The sequence below is a fragment of the Theropithecus gelada genome, chromosome 20, assembly GCF_003255815.1.
Source record: "Theropithecus gelada isolate Dixy chromosome 20, Tgel_1.0, whole genome shotgun sequence".
NCBI classification, from domain to species: domain Eukaryota; kingdom Metazoa; phylum Chordata; class Mammalia; order Primates; family Cercopithecidae; genus Theropithecus; species Theropithecus gelada.
The window spans coordinates 682,437-702,681 of NC_037688.1; positions in this window are offsets into that span (position 1 = coordinate 682,437).

Below are 20,245 nucleotides of genomic sequence, written 5' to 3' on the forward strand. Positions count from 1 at the left end.
CTGTTTGCCTGGGTGTCAGCGGCAGAGGCTGCAGAAGATAGAATATTGCTGAACAGCGAGTGTACCTGTCTGATTCTTGCTTTGGAAGCTTCCTCTCAGGGGTGTAGTCCACCCTGTGAGGTGTGGGGTGTCAGACTGCCCCTAGTGGGGGATGTCTTCCAGTTAGGCTACTCAGGGGTCAGGGACCCACTTGAACAGGCAGTCTGTCCCTTCTCAGATCTCAACCTCCGTGTTGGGAGATCCACTGCTCTCTTCAAAGCTGTCAGACAGAGTCGTTTGCGTCTGCAGAGGTTTCTGCTGCTTTTGTTGTTATCTGTGCCCTGTCCCCAGAGGTGGAGTCTACAGAGACAGGCAGGTTTCCTTGAGCTGCTGTGAGGTCCACCCAGTTCGAGCTTCCCAGCGGCTTTGTTTACCTACTTAAGCCTCAGCAATGGCGGGCGCCCCTCCCCCAGCCTGGCTGCTGCCTTGCCGCGAGATCGCAGACTGCTGTGGTAGCAATGAGGGAGGCTCCATGGGCATGGGACCCTCCCGGCCAGGTGTGGTGTATTATCTCCAGGTGTGCCTGTTTGCTTAAAGCGCAGTATTGGGGTGGGAGTTACCCGATTTTCCAGGTGTTGTGTGTCTCAGTTCCCCTGGCTAGGTAAAGGGATTCCCTTTCCCCTTGCGCTTCCCAGGTGAGGGGATGCCTCGCCCTGCTTCAGCTCTCGCTGGTCCGGCTGCAGCAGAGGACCAGCACCGATTGTCCGGCACTCCCTAGTGAGATGTACCCAGTACCTCAGTTGAAAATGCAGAAATCACCGGTCTTCTGTGTCGCTCGCGCTGGGAGTTGGAGACTGGAGCTGTTCCTATTCGGCCATCTTGCTCCGCCTCACTTTAAAACATTGGTATCAGAAATGACATCAGCGGTTCCAGCAAGAATATCCACTCCAGACAACAGGGTGAGATGGGCCTGAGATGTCTCAAAAACTTGTTTTTTCAGCTTAGCAATATCTAATAATAAATTATCTTCTCCTTTTAGGTGATGTCTAATCATCTCTCATTTGTATTTAGGGCATTATAACAGCTAGAAGTAATACAAAAATCAGAAGTATTCCAATCACATTGCATTTGAATTCTATGTTCCAAGCTCATAATCTGATCTCCCATCAAAATTACTGTTTGACAAAAGTCATTAATTTGACTTGCCAACTTTTAAAAATCTATTTGGCTTTGGGAATTCCAAAGCTTAGAAGAATTTTTCTGCCAGCAATCTGCAAAGCCTGTAGTTTGAATAGAAGGATGTAAAGCAATACCAGCAGCAGCAGCAGCAGCAGCAGCAGCAGCAGCAGTAGCTGTGACAGCTATAAGGCCAAAGATTACTGCTATTAAAGTAAATATGAATCTCTTTGATCTATTAAGTTTTGCTTTTAAGTACTTCAGTGATAATTTGTGTAGAGGGAGAGGCCTCCCAAAGTCTCTTGAGGGAAACATGTATCTGAATTCCTTATTGGACCCTAACCAGCAAAATGCTATTATCTGTATAAAAGGTAGAATTAGTGCAGGTAAAAAGATGACAGTTGAGGCATGATATGGTTTGAGAGTCAGGTAGGATATTAATTTTTCTCACTTCCATCATTAAAGGAGTTTTAACACAACTCTGCAATGGGACCATCCAATTAGAGTTCATGGCTACAACAAATCAAAGCTTTTACTATGTGTCTCTGTTTTATATTCTCCTTTCCAAATCAGAATTGGGGTTTCAGCCATCATTAATTTCCACAATTCCAGATGTTCTGGACTTATAATTGAATCAATCACTTTTGGACATGGGAGGTGCCATATCATTTTCCTCCCACTTAATAGGGTAATTTGTTTCTATTCTTCTATAGAATTTTGGTGCTTTATCTGTGGAGTCGTTAGCAAAAGGAGTCTCTCTACAATCTTTGTGCTGTCCAGTACAATTTACTACAAAGTGTCCCCTAGGGGTCCAATCAATGATGATTCCATAGGAATTATTTTGCAGTACAGCAATGCTGTTTGCAATAAAATCTTTCCAGGTTAGCACCTCTAACTTTCCAGAACATTTAGTCCCCTGCCTAGGTCAGGGCTTCTCATTAGGTTTAAATTTATTAATCTGGTGATGTGTCATAACATAGCCATGCTCAAGGCATTTAATAGTGTCCAAAGATTGAAATATTCTTCCACTGATAGCATGAATAGAGGCTTTTGATCCATCAAATGCAGGGACAGAAATCTTCTAAATTTGTTTGTCATAATTTAAACATTCTGCTGCCAGACCCAGGCAGATGGCAGGAAAATGATAACCAATGGAAACTTTCATTAACATTCCTTCCTTATCTGGATATGTAGGACCTTGATTATTTGTTGGTTCAGGCATCCAGACACCATCATTAACATAAACCTCCTCTGGGGGGTCTAACCACGTAACAGCCATAATCAGTGATGGGAAAGGAATGTAGGTCCAATAAGTGTAATTCTGATCTGCCTCAATTATGGGAAGACTCACTGCTAGGGAGATTACCACCATCATAGCTACCATTAAATTACTGGTGGTCAATGGCTTGTTCTGAGACCTCAGGTTCTCTTCTACAATGTGAGCTAGTCTCTTCATCTGCCCCCAGGTTGGCAGAGTTGCTTGAAGAGTTTTACTGGTTTCCATCTGCTCAACAGAGATGTTCATCTGAGCCATCTGATGAACTGGGGGTGCAGGGATATTCCCAAATCTTTTCCTCTTCCTTGGATTCTGGCCTGTGGCACAGATTAAGATGTCTTGTGGGTACCCAGAGGGGAAGCTGGTTCTCTCCTGATGAGATACAAGCAAACCCTTGATCACAACAAGACCAACTGGGACCTTTCATTTGGACCAGTTTATTGGCCATTGATAAAGAACTATGATCGACACAACTGCTCCAGTGTTGAACAGACCCTCAAATTGTTTTCCTTGAATAGTGATCATACAAATAGGTCTATTGTCATAGATTTGATTTACCCAACAGGCAGCCTTGCCTGCTATAGTTGTGCTTCCAAATCCCCCTGTTTTGTTTTTTCTGAGCTTTCTCCTACCTTAACATACAGTAAAAGCAACATTTGAGATATTCTAGCACCTGGATTAGCACTCCAGGGAACAATGGAGGAGATAACAATTTGAATTTCTCCCTGGCAATCAGAGTCCACTACTCCAGTATGTACTTGAATTCCCTTTAAGTTTAAGCTGGACTTTCCCAGTGTAAGTCCTACCATGCCATTTGGCAATGGGCCAAAAACCCCAGTTAGGATCTTCCTAGGAGGCTCCCTAGGAAGGAGGGATAGGGCTTTGTTACAGCATAAATCTACTGCCCGACTTTTAGCTGTGGAGGGGGACAATTGCTGTACATTTGTGCAGGGATAGACTGGGCCAGGAACATTCCATCGGGGATATCCTGTCCTGAATTGGGAATGCCCCATTTTGAATCAGGGCCTGGGGCTGTCCCCTCTGTCCATTTCCCGGCAAGGGTTGTCTGCTGTTATCAAACTTCGAATGACATTGATTAGCCCAGTGTCTTCCTTTTTTACATTTGGAACAAGTATTTGGTTCCCTGTCTTTTCCTCTTGATTTTTGTCTTTTTTTGGCTCCTTGTACACTCTCTTTTTGTATGTCCCATCTCTCCACAATTATAGCAAGATACAGAGAACACTCGTGTGTTTTTTGTTACCCTTAGTCTAGCCATTGCCTGAGCAAGGAGGCTGGCCTTCTATAAGTGCCCCACAACGCCATTGCAGGCTTTAATGTATTCACTTAAAGATTTTTCCTCATTTAGATCTGCCTTTCCCTTAATAGATCCAACTGCTGCCTGACATTATCTATTAGCATTTTCATAAGCAAGCGGCTGAATGGCCACTTTCCTGGCATGAGAATCTGAAATAGCCTTTTGAGCCGCATCTTGCAAATGGTCAAAAAATCTGGATAGGGCTGCCTTGGACCCTGTTGAAGTGAGTTAAAAGAAGGATAAGTAGTACAAGGGTAGTGAATTTTTTCTCAGGCTCTTATGCATATTGTTCTGAGCTGATCAACAGCCTCATCATCCATTACCATCTGTTGATTTAGAGTACCCCATGCCTGTTGGATTCCAAGCAATTGATCAGATGTGATATTAATGGGAGTTAGGGCTTGAGCAGTTCTGTGTGCCTGATTTGTTGCTTCATCCATCCACGAGGTTTTAAACTGGAGAAATGAAGAAGAAGACAGGGTGGATCAGGTAATGACTCCCAATCCATCAGTATTAAGCACTGGTTATAAGCCACAGATTGTAACAAGGAATGAACATAAGGAGAACTTTGCCCATATTGTCTAATTGCTTGTTTTAAGTCTTTTAATATATTTAAAGAAAATGGCTCCCAGTATGCTTGAGCACGGTCTCTGTGCTCGTCAGTTGGCAAAATAATTACCAGAAACTGTCAAGCATCCAAATCCCCCATTTCTTTTGCCTGGCAAATGGATGCCTGGATTGTTCCTACACCACAATTTGTATTTGGGTCGGCTCACAGCATTCCTCTCCCACAATTAACAGGTGGACAAGCCTGGATCATTCTCTCACTGTAATTGGCTGTTGGGTGAGACTGAGGCTTCCCTTTGCCATAGTTAATGGTGGGGCATGGAACAATGGCAGCAGGAAGATGCCTCACTGGCTCCCATTCCAAAAATTCATAAGGTTGAGGTGGGGGTGGCTGTTCTGGACCTCCCCGTAAAGTCAGTTGGGTGGCACTGTTTCTGCAGTAGGTGACATTGTTTCTTTCAAAAGTTTTTGGAGTTTAACATATATAGCTTCCCATTTCTCCCCCTTTTTAAAACCAGACTGTGATGGTTCACTTTGCTGATGATCAGACAGTTGATTACTAAACTTTCCTACATCATCCTGAAACTACTCCTCCTCCTCCCCAGTGTGGACGGGCTCCAGTGCTGTTTTAAATGCCTTTCACACAGACCAAGTGGAGAAGTGAATATTGAGGCCCTCTTGTTGCACTCATTTTAAGACTGATCTGACGTTGTCCTAACCTTTTACATCCATGGCATTTCTTCACCAGATTATTTGTAGAGATTATGGAGAGAACCACGTTTTGTGCCAGATATTGGAGAAAACAGCCCCACACCACCCAGGGAATATCCCGAGTCTGGCAGAGACAAATGAGTTAGAAAGAGACAGAATAAGCATTTACAAAACTTGTCCAGGGAACTGGAACATCAAAGTCTTGCTCACGACCCAGAACTCTCAGGTTCCATTGAATGTATTGGTGTTGAGCTATTTGTTGTTAGGGGAGATGGGAGTGGGAGGAAGGGATGAGGAAAAGGATTAATCAGTGAAGGAGAACTCACGAGTCATTCAATAAGATGTATAGCAGTGGTGGTTTCTGTGAATTTCCTTGAACAAAGGCATGTGTCTATACTACTTAAGATCTTTAACTTATGAGGAACGAAACAGGTGGGAGTGGGTTTCAGGCAGAGCCAAGATGTTTGATTATACTCCAATGCTTCAGGGGAATGTTATCTCCCTGAGCAACCTGTGGAATGCTGCTGAGTTGTTACGGTCTTGGGACATAAAGACATGATGGCAATAAGGAGACTTTTCCCCTCAGCAACCACCAATGGTTTCTCATGAGTGTCTCAAACAGGGGAGACCACTTCAACTGGCACACCAGAAAGTCTCTGAACCATAGAAACACTGTTTCTGTAGAATCTGTGAAGGGACATTTGGGAGCTCATTGAGGTGGTGAAAAAGTGAATATCCCCAGACAAAAACTAGAAATAAGCTGTTTGTAAAACTGATTTCTGATGTGTAAATTCAACTCTCAAAGTTAAAACTTTCTTTTTATTCATCAGTTTGGAAACACTGTTTTTTGTAGAATCTGTGAAGGGATATTAGGTAGCACATTGAGGCCTATGGTGAAAATGTGAATATTCCAACATAAAAACTAAAGGGAAGCTTTAAAACTAAAGTCTGTGAAACTGCTTTTTGATTTGTGGATTCATCTGACAGAGTTGAAATGAACCTTTCTCTTTATTCAGCAGTTTGGAAACGCTGTTTTTGTAGAGTCTGCAAAAAGATATTTGGGAGCTCATTGAGGCCGATAGTGAAAAAGCGAATATCCCCAGATAAAAATGAGATCAAAGTTATTTGTGAAGTAGCTTTTTGATGTGTGGATTCATCTCACAGAGGTAACATTTTCTTTTGATTCAGGATATTGCAAACAGTCCTTTTGTTTGATCTGCGAAGGGACATTTGGTAGTGCATTGAGGTTATGGTGACAAATCTAATATCCACAGATAAAAACTAGAAAGAAGGTCTCTGTGAAAATGCTTTGTGGTGTGTGGTTTTGACTCAGAGTTAAAAATTTCTTTTGACACAGTAGTTTGGAAACACTGTTTTTCTAGAATCTTTGAAGGGCTATTTGGGAGTGCACTGAGGCCTGTGGTGAAAAAGCGAATGTCCCCAGATAAAAACTAGAAAAAAGCTCTCAGTGAAACTGCTTTCTGATGTGTGGATTCATCTCACAGAGTTACAACTTTCTTTTGATTCATCAGGTTACAAAAAATGATTTTGTAGAATCTGTGAAGAAGCATTTGGGGGAACATTTTAGGCTTATGGTGAGAAAGCAAATTTCCCCAGATAAATACTAGAAAGAAGCTGTCTGTAAAATTATGTTGTAGTGTTTAGATTCATTGCAGAGAGTTAAATATTTCTTTTGACTCAGCTGTTTGTAAATACTGTTTTTGTGGAATCTACGAAGGGCCGTTTAGGAACACATTGAGGCCTATGGTGAAAAAGCAAATATCCTCAGATAAAAACTAGAAAGAAATTATCTGTGAAAGTGATTTGGGATGTGTGGATTCAGCTCACAGACTTAAGCCTTCCATTTGACTTAGTCTTGAAACACTGTTTTTGTATAATCAGTGAACTGATATTTTGGAGCTTATTGATGCCTATGGTGAAAAGAAAATATCCCCATATAAAAACTAGAAAGTAGTTATTTGTTCAACTGCTTTGTGATCCCTGGATTCTTTTCACTGAGTAAAAACTTTATTTTGAATCAGCAGGTTGCAAGTAGTCCTTTTGTAGAATATGCAAAGGGACATTTGGGATCGCATTGATGCCTATGGTGACAATTGGAATATCCCAGATAAAAACTAGAAAGAAGCTATCCGTGAAACTGCTTTGTGATGTGTGGATTCATCTCACAGTGTTAAACATTTCTTTTTATACAGCAGTGTGGAAACACTGTTTTTGTAGAATCTGCAAAGGAATATTTGGGAGCTCTTTGAGGCCAAAGGTGAAAAAGCAAATCTCCCCAGATGAAAACTAGAAAGAAGCTGTTTGTGAAACTGCCTTATGATGTGTAGGTTCATCTTACAGAGTTAAACCTTTCTTTTGATTCAGCAGTTTAGAAACACTGTTTTTGTAGTATCTACAATGTGACATTTTTGGAGCACATTGAGGCCTATAATGAAAAAGGAAATACACCCAGATGAAAACCAGAAAGCAGGTATCTGTATAACTGCTTTGTGACGTGTGGATTCTTCTCAAACAGTTAAACCATTTTTTTTCTTTTGATTTGGCAGTTTGCAAACAGTTTTTTTTGTAGAATCTGTGAAGGACATTTGGTAGCACATTGAGGCCTATGGTGACAAAACAAACATCTTCAGATAAAAACTAAATAGAAGTTATGTGTGAAACTGCTTTGTGATGTGTGGATTCATCTAACAGCGTTATACTTTTCTTTCATTTCAGCAGTTTGGAGACATTGTTTTTGCAGAATCTGTGAAGGAACATTTGAGAGTGCATCGAGGCCTGTGGTGAAAAAATGATTATCCCCTTCTTTCTTTCTAGTAAAAAACTAGAAAGAAGTTGTACTTGAAGCTGCTCTCAGATGTTGATTTATCTCATAGAGTTACAACTTTCTTTTGATATAGTAGTTTGTAAACACTGTTTTTGTAGAATCTGCGAAGGGACATTTGGGAATGCATTGAGGCCTATGGTGAAAATGTGAATATCCCCAGAGAAAAAGTAGAAGGAAGCTATCTGTTAAATTGTTTTGTGATGTGTGGATTCATGTCAGAGTTGAACTTTTCTTTTGATTCAGCAGTTTGGAAACACTCTTTTTGTAGAGTCTGCAAAATGACATTTTGGAGTTCATTGAAGCCTACAGTGAAAAAGTAAATATCCCCAGAAAAGAGCTATCTTTAAGCTGCTTTGTAAAGTGTTGATTCATTTCCCAGACTTAAACCTTTCTTTTGATTCAGTAGGTTGCAAACAGTCCTTTTGTATAATCTGAGAAGGGATACTTAATAGCGTATGGAGACCTGTGGTGACAAGCTGAGTATACTCAGATAAAAACTACAAAGAAGAAATCTGTGAAACTGTTTTGTGGTGTGCATCATCATCTCACAGAGTTAAAACTTTCTTCTAATACAGCAGTTTAGAAACACTGTTTTTGGAAAACCTCCAAAGGAACTTTTGGGAATACATTGAGGTGTATGGTAAAAACAAAACAAAACAAAACAAAACAAACAAACAAAAAGAATATCTCCAAATAGAAACTAGAAAGAATCTATGTGTGAAACTGCTTTGTAATATGTGGAATAATCTCACAGAATTAAGCTTTTCTTTTGGTTCTGTAGCTTGGAAACACTGTTTTTGGATAATCTAGAAAAGGACATCTGTGTGTCCATGTAGTCCAATGGGGGAAAACAGAATATCCTCATAGAAAAGCTAAAAACTGCCTTGTGATGTCTGGATTCATCTCAGAGAGTTAAACCTTTCTTTTGAATCAGCAGGGTTGAAACACTCTCTTTGGAGGATCTGTGAAGGGACATTTTGGAGCTCATTGAGGCCCACAGGGAAAAACAAAATATCACCAGATTACAACAAGATGGGTGTTATCTTTGAACTGCTTTTTGATATGTGAATTCAACTCACAGAGTTAACCCTTTCTTTATATTCAACAAGTTGGAAAACTTCATTTTGAAGTATGTGTGAGGGACAATTAGGCACTAATTGAGGCCTATGGGGAAAAAATGAATATCTTCAAATTAAAAACTAGAAAGAAGCTATCTCTGAAATTGCTTTGTGATGAGTGGATTTATCTCACATAATTAAATTTTCCTTTTGTTTCAGCAGATTGGAATCACTCTATTTGTAGAATCTGCAAAGGGATTGTTGGGAGCCCATTGAGGTCTAGGAGGATAAACTGAATATCCCGATTAAAGCCAGAAAGAAAGTATCTGTGAAAGTGCTTTGAGACGTATGGATCATTCTCACACAGATAAAACTTTCTGTTGATTCAGCAGAATTGAAACACTCTTTTTCTAGGATCTGCATAGGAGTATTTCAAAGCCCATTGAGGTCTATGGGGAAAAAAAATTATATTCTGATAAACAAGAAAGAAGTTATCTGTGAAGCTGCTTTGTGATCTGTGGATTCATCTCACAGAGTTCATCCTATCTTTTGATGCAGTAGATTGAAAAAACTAGTTTTGGAAAATCTGTGAAGGGACACTTGGGAGACCATTGTGGCATATGTGGAAAAAGTGAATATTTTCAGATTAAAACTAGAAGGAAGCTTTCTGTGAAACTACTTTTTAATATATGGATTCATCTCACAAAGTTAAACCTTTCTTTTAACTCAGTAGGTTGGAAACAGTCTTGTTGCAGAATCTGCAAATGGATATTTGGGTGCCCCTTGAGACCTATGGGAAAAAATTGAACATCCTCAGATAAAAATTGGAAAGAAATTATCTGTGAAACTCCTGTGTGATTTGTGGATTCAGCTCACAAAGTTAAACTTTACTTTTAGCTCACAAGGTTAGAAACACTCTTTTTGTTGAATCTGCAAAGGGACATTTATGAGCTCATTAAGGCCTGTCAGGAAAAACCAAATATCCCCAAATAAATACTAGAAAGAAATCATCTGTGAAATTGATTTGTGATATGTGGGTTCATCTTACAGAGGTAAAACTTTCTTTTGATTCAGCAGGTAGGAAACACCTTTTTTGAAGCATCTATGCAGGGATATTTGTGAGTCCATTGATGCCTATGGAAAATAAAACGAGTATACCCTGATAAAAATAAGAAAGAAGTTATCTGTGAAATTACTCTGTGATGTGTGGCTTTATCTCACAGTGCTAAACTTTTCTTGAGATGCCGAAGGTTGTAAACACATCTTTTGTTGAATCTGTGAAGGGGCATTTGGGAGCTCATTGAAGCCTGAAAAAAAACTGAATATCCCTAGATAAAAACTAAAAAGAAGCTATTCGTGAACTGCTTTTGATGTGTTGATTCAACTCACAGAGTGAAACCTTGCTTTTGATTCATCAGGTTGGAAACACTCTTTTTGGAGAATCTGCAAAGGGCTGTTTGAGAGCCATTTGAGGCCTATGGGGAAAAAAAGAGTATCCCAGATAAAAACTAGAAAGAAGCTCTCTGTGAAACTGCTTGTGATTTGTGTATTCATCTCACAGAGCTAACCATTTCTTTGATTCAGCAGGTTGGAAACACTCTTTTTGGAGAATCTGTGAAGAGACATTTTGGAAACCTTTGAAGCATATGGGGAAAAACCTAATATCCCCAGATAAAAACTAGAAAGAAGTTATCTGTGAAACTGGTTTTTGATGTGTGGATTCAACTAACAGAGTTAAACTTTTCTTTTGATTCAGCAGGTCAGAAACAGTCTTTTTGGAGAATCTTCAAAGGGACATTTGTGCACCAAATGAGGCCTTAGATGAAAAGCCGATTATCCCCAGATGAAAACTAGAAAGAAATTATTTGTGAAACTGCTTTGGATGTGTGGATCCTTCTCACATAGTTAAATCATTTTTTTGATTCTGCTGGGTTGAAAAGCTCTTTTTCTAGAATCTACAAAGAGAAATTTTGGACCCCATTCAGGCTTATGTGGAAAAACAATATTCCCTGATAAAACTAGAAAGAAGCTATCTGTGAAACTACTTTGTGATATGTGGATTCATCTCAAAGAGCTAAACCTTTCTTTTGATTCACCAGTTTGGAAGCACTTTTTTTGAGGAATCTGCATAAGGGCATTGGGAGGCATATAGGGAAAAACCGATTATTCCCAGATGAAAACTAGAAAGAAGCTATCTGTGAAATTGCTTTGTGATGTTTCCATTGATCTCAGAAAGTTAAACTTTTCTTTTGATTCAGTAGCTGGGAAACATACTTTTTGGAGAAACAGCAAAAGGACATTTGGGCACCCAAGGAGACCATTGGTACAAAACTGAATATAACCATATAAAAACTAGGAAGAAGCCATCTGTGAAACTGTTTTGTGAGGTATGTGTTCATCTCACAGAGTTGACATTTTTTTCTGATTCAATCGTTGGAAAACCTCTTTTTGTAGAATCTCCTTAGGGACATTTCAGAGTCCTTTGAGGCGTATGGGAAAAAACTGAATATCCCTCAATAAAAACTACAGAGAAGCTATCTGTGAAACTACTTTGTGATGTGTGGCTTCATCTCACAGATTTAAACCTTTATTTTAATGCATCATGTTGTAAACAATCATTTTAGGGAATCTGCAAAGGGACATTTGGGAGGCCATAGAGGCCTAAGGGGAAAAACCAAATAACCACAGATAAAACCTAAAAATAAGCTATCTGTGATGTGTGGTTTCTGCTTTGTGATGTGTGGATTCGTCTCACCGTGTTAAATCTTTTTTGAGATTTAGCAGGGTGGGAACATTCTCTTTGGAGAATCTGTGAAGGAACATTTAGGACCTCTTTGAGGCTTGTGGGGTAAAACCAAATATCCCCAGATAACAAGAAAGAAGCTATCTTTGAATTGCTTTATGAAATGTGAATTAAACTCAAAGATTTAACCATTTTTTTTGATTCATCAGGTTGGAAAACTTCGTTTTGGAGAATGTGCAAAGGAACAGTTGGTTCCAATTGAAGCCTATGGGGAAAAATCAAATATCTTCATATAAAAACCAGAAAGAAGTTATCTGTGAAACTGCTTTGGGATGTGTGGATTTATCTCACATAGTTAAATTTTCCTTTTGATTCAGTAGGTTGGAATCACTATTTTTGTACAATCTGTGAAGGGACATTTGGGAGGCCATTTAGGTATATGGAAAAAAAAAAAGAAATATCCCTAGACAAAACTGTAAAGAAGCTAAGAGTGAATCTGTTTGGTGAGAGCTGGATTCATATCACAGAGATAAAATTGTATTTGGATCCAGAAGGTTGGACACACTTTTTTTGTAGAATCTGTGAAGGGATATTTGGGAACCCATTGAGGCCTATCAAGAAAAACGGAATATCCCCAGATAAAAACTAGAAACAAAGTATCTACTGAAATGCTTTGTGATGTGTGAATCCTTCTCACACACTTAAATCCTTCTGTTGATTCAGCAGGCTTGAAACACTCTTTTTCTAAGATCGGAGAAGGGATATTTGGAATCCCATTGAGGCCTATGGGGCAAAGCAAATATCCTCAGATAAAACCAGAAAAAAGCTATCTGTGAAACTGCTTTGTTATCTGTGGATTCATGTCACAGAGTTTAACCTTTCTTTTGATTCAGCAGGTTGGAAATACTCTTTTTACAGACTATGTGAATGTAAATCTTAGAAGGGACATCTGTGGGCCCTTTGAGGCCTATGGGGAAAAACTGAATATCCCCAGATAAAAACTAGAAAGAAGCTATCTGTGAAATTGCTTTGTGATATGTGGATTCATCTCATAGATTTAAACTCTTCTTTTGATTCAGCAGTTTGGTAGCACCCTATTTGGAGAATATGAGAAGGGACACTTGGAACCCCTTTGAGGCCTGTGCTGAAAAGGGATTGTTCCCAGAAATAAACTAGAAGGAAGCAATTTGTGAAACTTCTTTGTGATGTGTGGATTCATGTAACAGAGTTAAATCTTTCTTTTGACACAGTAATGTGGAAACACAGTTTTTGGAAAATCTGCGAAGGGTCATTTGACATTTCTTTGATGATAAGGGGAAAAACCGAATATCCCTAGGGATAAACTAGAAAGAAGCTATCTGTGAAACTGTTCTCACAGAGTTAAACCTTTCTTTTGATTCAGCAGGTTGGAAGCACTATAAATGGAACATCTGAGAAGGGACATTTGGAAACCATTGAGGCCTATGGGGAAAAATCAAATGTCTCCAGATAAAAACTAAAAAGAAACTGTCAGTGAAATTGCTTTCTCATGTGTGAATTCATCTTTTTTTTTTTTTTTTTTTTTGTGATGCAGTTTCTCTCCGTCACCCAGGCCAGAGTGCAGTGGTGCATTCTTGGCTCACTGCAAGCTCCACCTCCTGCATTCAAGTCATTCTCCTGCCTCTGCCTCCTGGGTAACTGGGACTGCAGGCATCCACCACCATGCCAGGTTAATTGTTTTTGTATTTTTAGTAGAGACGGGGTTTCATCATGTTAGCCAGGATGGTCTCCATCTCCTGACCTCATGATGATCCAACTGTCTCAGCCTCCCAATGTGCTTGGATTACAGGCATGAGCCACCATGCCCAGCCATGTGTGGATTCATCATTCAGAGCTAAACATGTCTTTTGATTCAGCAAGCTGGAAATATTGTTTTTGGAGAATCTATGAAGGGACATTTTGCTGCCCTTTGAGACCCATAAGGAAAATTGATTATCCCCAGATAAAAACTAGAAAGAAGCTGTCTGTGAAAATGCTTTGAGATGTGTGGATTCATCTCAGAGAGTTAAACCATTTTTCTTTTCTTTTCTTTTCTTTCTGACTCAGCTGGTTGGAACCACCGTTTTTGGAGAATCTGCAAAGGTAATTTTGGAAGCCCATTGATGCCTAAGTGAAAAAAAAGTCCCCAGATAAAAATGACAAATAAGGTATCTGTGAAACAACTTTGTGATGTATGGATTCTTCTCACACATTTAAAGCTTTTTTGCTTAAGCATGTTGGAAAAATACGTTTTTGAAAATCTTGGAAGAGACATTTGAACACTCATTGAGACATATGGAGAAAAACCAAATATCCCAAGATAAAAAGTAAAAAGCAGCTATCTGTCAAACTGCTTTGTGATGTGTGGATTCATTTCACAGAGTTAAACCTTCATTTTGATTCAACAGATTGGAAGTACTCTTTTTGGAGAATCTATGAAGGGGTATTTGGGAGTCAATTGTGGCCTATGGGAATAAATGAAATGTCCTCTGCTAAAAATTAGAAAATAGCTGTCTGTGAAACTGCTTGTGCTTTGTGGATTCATCTCCCAAAGTTAATCCTCCTTTTGATTCAGCATTTGGGAGCCTTTTGAGGCCTATGTTTCAAAACTGACAATCCCCTGTTTAAAACTAGTTTCTTATTTGAGAAACTGCGTTATGAAGTGTGGATTCACTTCACAGATGGAAAGTTTTCTTTTGATTCAGAAAGATGAAAAGACTCTTTTTGGAGTGTCTACTAAGGAACATTTGGGAGCCAATTGAGGCCTTTGGGGAAAACCAAATATCAACAGAGAAACACTAGATAGAAACTATAGTGAAAGTGCTTTATGATGTGTGGGTTTATCTTACAGAGTTAAACCTTTGTTTTGATTCAGCAGTTTGAAAAAAACTCTTTTTTGACAATCTGTGAAGGGATAGTTGGGAGCCCATTGGCGCCCATAAGGAAAAAGCAAATATCCCCAGATAAAACTAGAAAGAAGCTATCTGAAACTACTTTCTGATGTGATGATTCATCTCATAGAATTAAACCTTTCTTTTGATTCAGCTGGTGGGAAACACTCTTTTTACAGATTCTGTGAAGAAACATTTGAGAGACAATGGCAGTCTGTGGGAGAAACTGAATATTTCCAGATAAAAACTAGAAAGAATCTATCTGTGAAACAGCTTTGTTATATGTTTATTCATTTCACAGAGTTAAACCTTTATTTTGATTCAGGAAGTTGGAAACACGCTTTTTGAAGTATCTGCAAAGGGACATTTTGGAACCCATTTAGGCTTATTGGAAAAAAATGAATAACCCCAGAGTAAAACTGGAAAAAAGCTATCTGTGAAACTGTTTTGTGATTTGTGGATTCATCTTGCAGAGTTAAACCTTTTTTTTTATTTATCAGGTTGTAAACACATCTTTTTGGACAACCTGCAAAGGGACATTTGGGAGCCCATTGAGGCCTATGGGGAAAACCCTAACATTCCCAGATAAAAACGAGAAAGAAGCTACCTGTGTAACAGCTTGTGATGTCTAAATTCATCTCACAGAGGTAAACCTTTCTTTTGATGCAGCAGGTTGGGAACACTCTTTCTTTACAATCTGTGAAGGGACATTTGAAAGCCCATTGTGGCCTATGGGGAAAACCCTAATATCCGTGGATAAAAACTAGAAAGAAGTTATTTGTGTAACAACTTGTGATGTCTAAATTCATCTCACAGAGGTAAACCTGTCTTTTGATTCAGCATGTTACAAAAACTTTTTTTTAGAATCTTGGCTGGGGCATTTGAGAACCAATTGAGGCATATAGGGAAAAGTCGAATATCCACAGATGAAAACTAGAAAGAAGATATTTCTGAAACTGTTTTATGATGTGTGGATTCATCTCACAGAGTTAAATTTTTCTTTTCATTCAACAAGTTGGAAACATTCTGTTTGTAGGATGTGGGAAGGGACATTTGGGAGCCCGTTGAGGTCTATGGGACAAAACTAAATATATCCACATAAAAAGTAGAAAGAAGCTATCCATAAAACATTTTTTGTGATATGTAGACTCATATCAGAGAGTTAAAACTTTCTTTTGATTAAGCAGGTTGAAAACATTATTTTTGGAGAATACATGAAGAAACATTTGGGAGCCTATTGAGGCTTATTGGGGAAAACCGAATATCCTCAGATAAAATCTAGAAAGAAGCTCTCTGTGAAACTGCTTTCTGATGTGTGGATTCAAATCATAGAGTTAAAATTTTCCTTTGATTCAGCACGTTGAGAAAGCTCTTTTTAGTGAATCTACAAAACAGTATTTGGGAACCCATTGAGGCCTATGGGGAAAAACCGAATATCCCACCATAAAAACTCGAAAGAAGATAAGTGTGAAACTGATGTGATGTGTGGATTCATCTCACAGAGTTAAACCTTTCCTCTGATTCAGCAGGCTAGGAAAACTCCTTTTGGAGAATCTGCAAAAGGACATTTGAAAGCCCATTGAAGCCTCTGGGGAAAAACAGAATATCCTTAGATAAAAACCAGAAAGAAGATATCTATGAATCCACTTTGGATGTGTGGATTCGTGTTACAGAGTTAAAACTTTCTTTTGATTCAGCAGGTTGGAAACACACTTTTTCTAGAATCTATGAAGAGGCATTTGGGAACCGTTTGAAGGATATGGGGAAAACCTGATTATCCCCAGATAAAAACTAGAAAGAGGTTATCTGTGAAACTGCATCATGATATGTGAATTCATTTCACAGGATTAAATCTTTTTTTGATTCAGGAAGTTGTAAACACTTTTCTTGCAGAATCTTTAAAGGACTTTTGGAAGTCCATTGAGGCCTAGGGGAGAATAAAACCAAACATCCCTAGTTAAAAACTGGAAAAAAGCTATCTGTGAAACTGCTTTGTGATGTATGGATTCATGTCACAGAGTTAAAACTTTGATGTGATTCAGCAGGTGAGAAAAACTCTTATTGGAGAATCTGTGAAGAGACATTTGGGAGTAAAATGGGGTTTATGGTGAAAAACCAAATATTCCTTATAAACCTAGAAAGAAGCTGTCTGTGAAACTGCTTTGTGATGTGTGGATTCATCTCAGAGAGTCCAACCTTTGATTTGATTCAGTAGATTGGAAACACGCTTTTCAAGTATCTGCCAAGGGATGTATGGGAGCCCATGGAGGCTTATGGGAAGAAACTGGGTATCCCTGGAAAAAAACTAGAAAGAAACTATCTGTGAAACTGCTTTTTGATATGTGGATTCATCTCACAGAGTTAAACATTTCTTTTTATTTAGCAGGTTGGAAACACATCTTTTGGAGAATCTGCAAAGAGACATTTGGGAGCCCTTTGTAGCCTATGGGAAAAAAATGAATATCCCCAGATAAAAAATAGAAAGCAGCTATCTGTGAAACTTCTTTATGATGTGTTGATTCATCTCACAGAGTTAAACCTTTCTTTTGATTCAGCACGTTGGGAACACTCTTTTTGGAGAAACTGTGAAGGAACGTTTTGAAGCCAATTGGGACCTAAGAGGAAAAACAAAATAAACCCAGATAAAAATTAGAAGGAAAGTATCTGTGAAGCTACTTCAAGATGTGTACATTCATCTCACAGAATTAAACATTTTTTTTGTTCAGCAGGTTGGAAATACTCTTTTTGGAAAATCTGCGACAGGACATTTGGGAACCCATGAGACTTATGGGGAAAAATTGAATATCCCCTGATAAAAACTAGGAAGAAGCTATCTGTTAAACTGCTTTGTGATGTTTGGATTCGTCTCACAGTTATACCTATCTTTTGATTCAATCCGTTGTAAACACTTTTTTTTGGAGAATCTGTGAAGACATATTTTGAGCCCTTTGATGCCTATAAAAAGCTACTCAGTATCCCCAAATAAAAACATGGAAGCAGCTATCTGTGAAACTGCTTTGTGGTGTATGGATTCACTTCACAGAACTAAACCATTCTATTGATTCAACAGTTGTAAACACTTTTTACGGAGAATCTATGAAGCAACATTTGGAAGCCAATTGAGTTCTATGAGGAAAAACTGGAATATCCCCAGATAAAAACTAGAAAGAAGCTACCTGTGAAACTGCTTTGTGATGTGTGGGTTTTTCTCACAGAGTCAATACTTTCCCTTTTCTCAGTGGGTTGGAAACAGCTTTTATGGGGAATCTGCAAAGGGACATTTGGGAGCCCTTTGTGGGCTATGGGGAAAAACTAAATATCCCCAGATAGAAACTAGAAAGATGCTATCGATGAAACTGTTCTGTGATGTGTGGATTTATCTAATAGAGTTAAAACATTATTTTAATTCATCAGGTGAGAAACACTTTTTGGAATATCTGTAAAGGTACTTTTGGGAGCTCATCGTAGCCTATGGGGAAAAAGAACGAATATCCCCAGATAAAAATTAGAAAGAAATTATTTGTGAAACTACTTTGTTATGTGTGGATCCATGTTAAGCAATTAAAACTTTTCTTTGATTCAGCAGGTTGAAAACACTCTTTTTGGAGAATCTGCAAAGGGATAATTTGAAGCCCATGGAGGACTATGGGAAGCCAAATATCCCTAGATGGAAACTAGAAAGAAGCTATCTGTGAAACTGATGTGATGTGTGGATTCATCTCACACAGCTAAACCATTCTTTTGATTCAGCAACTTGGAAACACTGTTATGGGAGAATCCGGGAGGGGACGTTTGGGACCCTGATGTAGCCTATGGGGAAAAACCTATATCCCTAGATAAAAACCAGAAGGAAGCTCTCTGTGAATCTGCTTTGTGATGAATGGATTAATCTCACAGTTTAACCATTATTTTTATTCAGCAGGTTGAAACCACTCTTTGTGGAGAATCGACAAAGGGACATTTGGGAGCCCTTTGAGGCTTATAGGGCAAAACTGAATATTCCCAAATAAAAACCAGAAAAAAGCTATCTGTAAAACTTCTTTGTAATGTATGGATACATTTCATAGAATTATTCTTGTCTTTTGATTCATCAGGTTGGAAACACTCTTTTTCTGTTTTTGGAGCACGTGCAAAGGGACATTTGGGAGCTTAATGAAGCTTCTGGGTGAAGAACAAAAATTCCCAGATAAAAACTAGAATAAAGTTATCTCTGAAATTGATCTCTGATGTATTGTTTCATTTCACAGTGTTAAAGATTTCCTTTAATTCATCAGAATGAAAACACTGTCTTTGGAGAATCAGAAGGGACATATGTGAGCCCTTTGAGGCCTCTGGAAAAAAAACAAATATCACCAAATAAAAGCAAGAAAGAATTTATCTGTGAAACTGCTTTGTGATGTGTGGATTCAGCTCACAGAGTTAAACCTTTCTTTTGGTTGAGCAGGATGGAAACACTTTTTTTAGAGAATCTTTGAAGGGACATTTGGGAGCCCATGGTGGCATATGGGGTGAAACCGAATACACCTAGAAAAAAAACTAAAAAGAAGCTATGTGTGAAACTGTTTTGTGATGTGGGGATTCATCTCAGAGAGTTAAGCCTTTCTTTAGATTAAACAGATAGGAAACACTCTTTTTGGAGAATCCACAAAGGGACATGTGGGAGCCCTTAGGCCTACATATAAAAATCAAATATTCCCAGATAAAAGCTAGAAAGAAGCTATCTGAGAAACTGCTTTTTGATGAGTGGATGCATCTCACAGAGTTAAACCTTTCCTTTGATTCAGCAGGTTGGAAATCCTCTTTTTTGAAGACTATGCAGAAGCACATTTTGGAGCCCATCGAGGCCTATGGGTGAAAAAATAATATTTCCAGATTAAAACTAAAATGAAGGTATCTCTGAAACGGCGTTGTGATGTGTGGATTAATTTAAAGAAGTTTAACCTTTTAGTTGATTCAGCAGTCGAAAACCCACTTTTTGGACAATCTATGAAGGGATGTTTGGGAGCACACTGAGGCCTATGAGGAAAAGCTAATATCCCCTTATAAAAACTAGAAAGTAGCCATTTGTGAAATTGCTTTGCAATGTGTGGATTTATCTCACAGAATTAAAATTTTGCTTTCACTCAGCAGGTTGGACACACTCTTTTTGGAGAATCGGTGATGGGACATTTGGGAGCTTATTGAGAACTATGTGTAAAAACAGAATATTCCCAGATATAAACTAGAAAGAAGGTGTCTCCGAAACTGCTTTGTGATGTGTGGATTCTTCTCACAGAGTTTAACGTTTAATTTGATTCAGCAAGTTGAAAACACTCTTGAGAATCTGCAAAAGGATATTTGGGAGCCCATTTTGGCCTGTGAGGAAAAACCTAATATTCCCAGATATAAACTCGAAAGAAGCTCTCTGAGAAACTCCCTTGAGATATGTGGATTCATCTCCCAGAATTAAACCTTTCTTTTCATTAAGCAGGTTGGAAACACTCTTTTTGGAGAATCTACCAAAAGACACTTTGGGGCCCATTGAGGCATACGGAAAAAATCCAAATATCCCCACATAAAAACTACAAAGAAGCTATCTGGAAAATGCTTTGTGATGTGTGGATTCATCTCATGGAAATAAACCTTTTTTTTTCGAATCAGCAGTTTGGACTTCATGATATTTGTGA